At 44.5% G+C, this 6,938-nt stretch overlaps 1 protein-coding gene across 1 annotated transcript in view; it reads right to left on the bottom strand.

The window, feature by feature from the left end:
- The window catches only part of acad11 (acyl-CoA dehydrogenase family, member 11), a 157,445-nt gene that overhangs the window by 53,627 nt on the left and 96,880 nt on the right, over nt 1-6,938 (bottom strand). The window lies entirely within an intron of this gene.

Genomic DNA, 6,938 nt, shown 5'->3' on the forward strand with positions numbered 1-6,938 from the left:
AAGGTTTCTCCTTCTTCTTCTCAAACTCCTACCCTCACCTGAGGTGTGGTGGCCTCCCCAGGTTAAACCACCACCAGCCATCTCACTCTAACGAGAGAGCAGCCCTATGGTGTGACTATGCTGACTTTACTGGGGCTCAGATTTGTCCCCAACAGAAGTTGTCAAGTCAGGGAGCAGTCACTACATTTATCTGACAGCTCGGGTAGTATTTTTTTTTCAGTCAAGGTAAATTCTTGCTACAGAGACTGGAGATGGGAGAAGAAGATTCCATTCCAGCAGGAACCTGTGGTGACATTTTCCTGGCACCAGTCAGTGAACAGAAGCCATTTTTAGCCAGAGGGCTTGGGGCTCAGCAGCGCCACCCCTGGTTGTGGCCACCCTGTGAAGTTGCATCAGAAAGGAGAGAAGACCTCAATGTCAAGACACCCTTGAACATCGGGCTGGGTTTTTGGGGAGGGGCAGGTGGGGAAGCTGGTTAAGGCTATATTCTGACAGTGGTGCCTTAGTTGGGTTGATTGGGAGGAGAGGGGTCATTTTCATTGGTGTCAGGGACCATTGCATGAATCATGGAGCAGCCATTAAGGGAACCAATCGGGAGGTTGCCTGAGGTTTACCTGGTGACCTGCGCCCGTGGCAAAATGTCTTCAGCAGGTGACCCTTAAAGAAACAAGAACAGGAGGGCACTGATTTAATGTGATGTACAAGCCAAGCAAGGTTGGCATAAGATAAACCTTTCTCATGGAGTGAATAGTTAGGTTACGCAATACACTGCCTGGAAATGTGATGGAGGCACAAGAGGGCAATGGTTGGATAGTAATGATATGCTGGGAGACGGGAAAAGGCGGGAGATTGGCACAAGATCATAGAGTTGAACTCGATAAATACATCTGTGATTCTGTAATTGAGCCATTAATTGCCTCAGCGAACAGCATAATGTTGGGCATCACTTTCAACTGCTCCCCCCACTATGGAGCCTGTCCTCCTGACACCAACATGTCTCCAAAGGACTGAGGGAAGTCAAGGCCTCGGCTTTACCCATAAACACATGAGAGAGAGGCAGTCAACTGGAGTGTGCCTCGAGTGACTGAAACATGATTGGCTTTTATAAAGCACTCCAAGTCGAGACAGTTTTCCTCAAACACTGAGGAATTTCGAAGAGACCATTCCCTACAGCCAACATTGTTGTGGCTTGACCTAACTCATAACAGGATTCAAATCAAAAATATGAATGATTTTCCTCAGTATCAAAGGATATCTTTCCCTTATGTCTACAATGTCACACTAACCATATTCTGACCCGAGATGCTGCCCCTTCCCTCATTTCCACGGGGTCAATTGCACAGATACCTCAGATACTAACTCAAACTGTTTCCACACCAAACAATTAATAAGATTGAGTTAAACTCCTTTGCCGCTGAGATTTATACAGGGGGCTCAAATCTGTGTTCTATATCATATCTGCTAGTTACATCTTGCATCAGATTTTACATGTCCTTCCCACTCCGACAGAGTCGATGTGCTATCCTACCCGTCAACTCCCAAGTCCTTAATTTTCGAAACCTCACTGAAATCAGTTGAGGGATGCCAAAATTTGCAACTAGAGCTTGTTAAATGTTTACCAGCCCGATTCTAAATGAAGGGAGTGAGTGAAATATAATCCTTTGCAGCTTTGTTAGTTACACCCACTACTGTTAGACAAAGCCCCATGTGGTGTTGGTGCAGGGCTGGGCTCTTGTTCCGAGACCTGGTGCCAAGTGTTTTGGAGCTATATAAGATTTCCACACTGTTAACTTCCAGGAAATCCCTGAGCGTTCCTTCCCAGAATCTAGGATAATAGATCACTTCCTGAAATCATAAAGGATGTAGTTATATTGGCTACCACCACAAATTACATTGCAGGAGAGCACCAATCCATGCCAGGGCTCCCCCAAGGTCGGGTTTGTCCTTACATTGGGTCACATGCTGAGCGTAGCTCTGAAGCATCAGTAGCTGAACTCCCTGTTCTCACTGAAGGGTTACACTGAATTTACAAGCCTTGAAATTGGGTCGCAATGGGAAGAAATTTGGAAAGCGATGATCTATGTGCTCACTCCCCACATTTACGTTGTTCAAACCCGTTGCAATACACTGTAGACAGCGCTGCCGCCCTTTAAGCTGCAAATGCATGTCTCAGCTAATCCATTAGATTTTGCCTCTGCCACATTATTGCTGACGTCTGCAAAATTCAGGTTAGTTCCACAATAGTCACATGGGCCACTCCACAGAGACCCTCCAGTTTTAATTTAGTTAGACCATATATAACTAGAATGAATCACAATGCTCATGGCGTAGAAGTAGCTAAACAATCAAGAGTTCCAGAATCACAGAATTGTCACAGTACAGGAGGCCATTCAGTCTATCGGGCTTGCACTGTTCATTAAATGAGCATCATCCCCTGGTGACAATTTCCTGCTGTTTCCCCATACCCTTGCACATTATTTTGATTCAAATGATCATCCAAATTTTTCTAGAAAGCTTTAACAGGAAGGATGTTGGTAAACCTGAAAGGGTTCAGTAAAGATTCACAAGGATGTAGCCAGGACTGGAGGGTTTGAGATATAGGGAGAGGCTGAATAGGCTGGGGCTGTTTTCCCTGGAGCGTCAGAGACTGAGAGGTGACCTTATAGAGGTTTATAAAATCATGAGGGACATGGATAGGATAAATAGACAAGGTCTTTTCCCTGGGGTGGGGGAGTCCAAACTAGAGAGCATAGGTTTAGGATGAGAGGGGAAAGATTTAAAAGGGACCTAAGGGGCAACTTCTTCAGACAGAGGGTGGTACGTGTATGGAATGAGCTGCCAGGGGATGTGGTGGAGGCTGGTACAATTACAACATTTAAAAGGCCATCTGGTTGGGTATCTGAATAGGAAAGGTTTAGAGGGATATGAGTCAAACACAGGCAAATTGAAGTAATTCAGTTTAGGAAACCTGGTAGGCATGGATAAGTTGGACCATAGGGTCTGTTTCCGTGCTGTATAACTCTCTGACTTTATCACACTCACAGGATTGGAGGAGCACAGGTATCCTGTACAGTTATGGGAGGGGGGGGGAGATGTTAAGGTAGGGAGAAGGCCAGGAAGCAATTTGAAAACAAGTTTGAGAATTTTAAAAGCAAAACACTTGCCTGGGAGCCAGCATAGGAGAATAGGGAGACAGTACCCTAATGGTAATGTGTGTGGACTAGTAGCCCTGAACACCAGCATAATGTTCTATGAACATGGTTGAAATCTCATCATCGTAGATTGTGAAACAGGAATTCAATACAAATCTGAAAAGGAAAAGCCAATGTAATGGCTATTGATTATTCTTAGAAACCCATCTGGTTCACATTTTGCCCTTGAGAGAAGGAAATCTGCCATCCTTATTCAGTCTGGCCTACATAGAACTCCAGATCCAAAACAATGTCGTTAACTTTTAACTTCTCTGTAGGCAATTAGGATTGGGTTATAAATGCTGGCCTGGTCGGGGACACCCATATCCCATGAATGAATACAAAAAAGGACACAAGGCTGATAACTGAGAGTTTAAACACACGCGCAAGCAGCAGAGGTTTGGATGCCTTTCATTAATAACCAGAGTTAAAAATCACACAACACCAGGTTATAGTCCAACAGGTTTATTTGGAAGCACTCCTTCATCAGGTGGTTGTTGAAGCTAGGGCTTCCAAATAAACCTGTTGGACTGTAACCTGGGCTTGTATGATTTTTAACTTTGTCCACCTGAGTCCAACACCGGCTCCTCCAAATCATTAATAACTACAAGTTATTTGCCTTTTGAGTTTTATGCATCAAGACAACAGAGCTCCTCATAAAGTGGCACAGTGTCATTTTATTTTAGTTTCGTTGTAGTCTCACTGGACTGGAGGACATTTGGAAATAGTGTTTTCTTGGAATCGCTCTGGCCCCCTTCAAGAATTCCAGTCCTTGCTTTCCTAATCACCGATGTGAGATCTGACAGCCAGTCTCTATCAGCGGTTGTCTGTCCCCTGGGAAGCCTGTGGACTGGAGTCAAATGGCAGACTAGCTGCTGTAATCTACTCTGCTCGTCCACTCAGACACTGACACCTTTGAGTGATGGGAAGAATGCGCCAACACGTACAGAACAAAAGTGCGTTTACTCCCAGCTGCCAAACTACTGTTAAGCATAATTTAATAATGCAATCACTGACTGTACAAATAAAACTAACAACATAATAGTGTGGGAATGGAGTGGCCGAGTGGCATTATTAACCCAGAGACCCAGGTAATGTTCTGGGGACCCAGGTTTTAATTCCCACCACAGCAGATGGTGGAATTGGATTTCAAAGTTTTAAGAAATTGGAATTAATACCCTAATAAGGAGTATCATTGATTTAGGGTGTAGGTTTGCTCGCTGAGCTGTAGGTTTGATATCCAGACGTTTCATTACCTGGCTAGGTAACATCATCAGTGGCGACCTCCAAGTGAAGCGAAGCTGTTGTCTCCTGCTTTCTATTTATATGTTTGTCCTGGATGGGGTTCCTGGGGTTTGTGGTGATGTCATTTCCTGTTCGTTTTCTGAGGGGTTGATAGATGGTAGCGAGATCTATGTGTTTGTTTATGGCGTTGTGGTTGGAGTGCCAGGCCTCTAGGAATTTCCTGGCATGTCTTTGCTTTGATGTCCCAGTCGAATTGGAGGTTTTTTCCATCCGTGTGTAGGGCTACGAGGGAGTGAGAGACCCTCTCTCCCTCGTAGCCCTACACACAGATGAAAAAAGAAACACCAATTCGACTGGGACAACACATATATCCTGGGACAGGCTAAGCAAAGACATGACAGATGTTACCTAGCCAGGTAATGAAACGTCTGGATATCAAACCTACAGCTCAGCGAGCAAACCTACGCCCTAAACCTCAACCTGAGCTACAAATCTTCACAAACCTTGCAGTATCATTAATTGTCATAAAATTTATCTGATTCACTGATGTCCTTTAGGGAAGGAAACTGCCATCCTTACCTGGTCTGAGACAAAACACTGCAGGTGCTGAATCCAAGGTAGACAGACTGGAGGCTGGAAGAACACAGCAAGCCAGGCAGCATCAGGAGGGACAGAAGTTGACGTTTCAGGTGTAACCCTTCTTCAGGACCCGAAACATTGACTCCTTCACCTCCTGATGCTGCCTGGCTTGCTGTGTTCTTCCAGCCTCCAGTCTGTGTACCTTGGATTCAGCACCTGCAGTGTTTTGTCTCAGACCAGGTAAGGATGGCAGTTTCCTTCCCTAAAGGACATCAGTGAATCAGATAAATTTTATGACAATCAATGATACTGCAAGGTTTGTGAAGGTTTGTAGCTCAGGTTGAGGTTTAGGGCGTAGGTTTGCTCGCTGAGCTGTAGGTTTGATATCCAGACGTTTCATTACCTGGCTAGGTAACATCTGTCATGTCTTTGCTTAGCCTGTCCCAGGATAGAGGTGTTGTCCCAGTCGAATTGGTGTTTCTTTTTTCGTCCGTGTGTAGGGCTACGAGGGAGAGAGGGTCTCTCACTCCCTCGTAGCCCTACACACGGATGAAAAAAACCTCCAACTCGACTGGGACATCAAAGCAAAGACATGCCAGAAAATTCCTAGAGGCCTGGCACTCCAACCACAACGCCATAAACAAACACATAGATCTCGCTACCATCTATCAACCCCTCAGAAAACGAACAGGAAATGACATCGCCACCGAGTCTGACCTCCACGTGACTCCAGGCCCACAGCAATGTGGTCGACTCTTAATTGCCCTCTGAGCAACTGGGGAAGTGTAATAGAGGCTGGCCTAGCCATGTAAACTATTTTAAGAACACAAATAAAACAGAATAGCTCTATAAGCAAAAAGGGGCCTCTTTAAAATAAAGTCCTACAATTGTATCATGCCTTTTATGCCACTATCTCAAAGCACTTTACAGCTAACCAGACACATTTTCAAGGATGATTGCTCCAGTAACATCGGCAATGTAGCAGCCACAAGTCCCTACCAGTGGAAATGTGGTTATGACCAGATAACTGGGTTTCATTTTGTGATTTATTTTGAGGGGTAAATATTTGTCATGACACTGGACAGAACGCCCCTGGACTTCTTTGTGTTCTGTGATCTTTTACACAGACTCAAGAGGGCATGTACAGTCTTGGTCACTGTCAAAACATAGAAACGGCTGAGGTAGGCCATTCGGCCCTTCACGCCTGCTCCACCATTCACAGTTGATCATCTAGAAACCCCGTCCAGAAGACAGACAACAAAAGGGAAGATTCATTGACAAGTTGTTTTTAATTATTACTTTTGAATACAGTGATATATTGAAAAATATCACTCGTGCTAAAGATCAATATAACTTGGTTCTGTTTTTAATTTACTGTTTGCTACTTTGGAAAATGTTTGGCAAACACTTTTTTTCCCATAAATTTAATACATTACTCATTTAAAATATCGTTGCTAATCCAATTTTAATATCTCCCATTGCACTAATATATGTTTCCAGCTTATCTTTCGGAGCCTCTTGCTTTGAAGATGCATTTTATTTATTACACTTTTCTGAATCAGAGCCAAACTTTCACAGCTCCCTCTACCCGTGCAATCTCGGTAGCTCACAGGTTAAAAGCAGCAATTGCCTTCACAAGGAAAGCCTTTTCTTTCAGAGGATACAACAGGACTAGTCATCAGGTTCACCAGCTATGAAAACAAGCAGCTAAATCCAGGGAATACGATCATCCTCAATCGCAAACATCCTCATTGGGGGAAACGAGCCCACAACAAAAGGATATTTCAAACAGCACAATCCACCGGGTATAGCAGCAATAAACATGCTGTAGGCACAGGAACTGTTCAGGAGCACTTTATCTCTCTGGCTGCTGTTGGAACACCCCGCCCCGCCGAGCGCTGTCAGGACATTTCTCTGGGCCGT

This window comes from Chiloscyllium plagiosum, unplaced genomic scaffold (assembly GCF_037043375.1).
Source record: "Chiloscyllium plagiosum isolate Xiang-an unplaced genomic scaffold, Cpla_swu_hap1 HiC_scaffold_34, whole genome shotgun sequence".
NCBI classification, from domain to species: Eukaryota; Metazoa; Chordata; class Chondrichthyes; order Orectolobiformes; family Hemiscylliidae; genus Chiloscyllium; species Chiloscyllium plagiosum.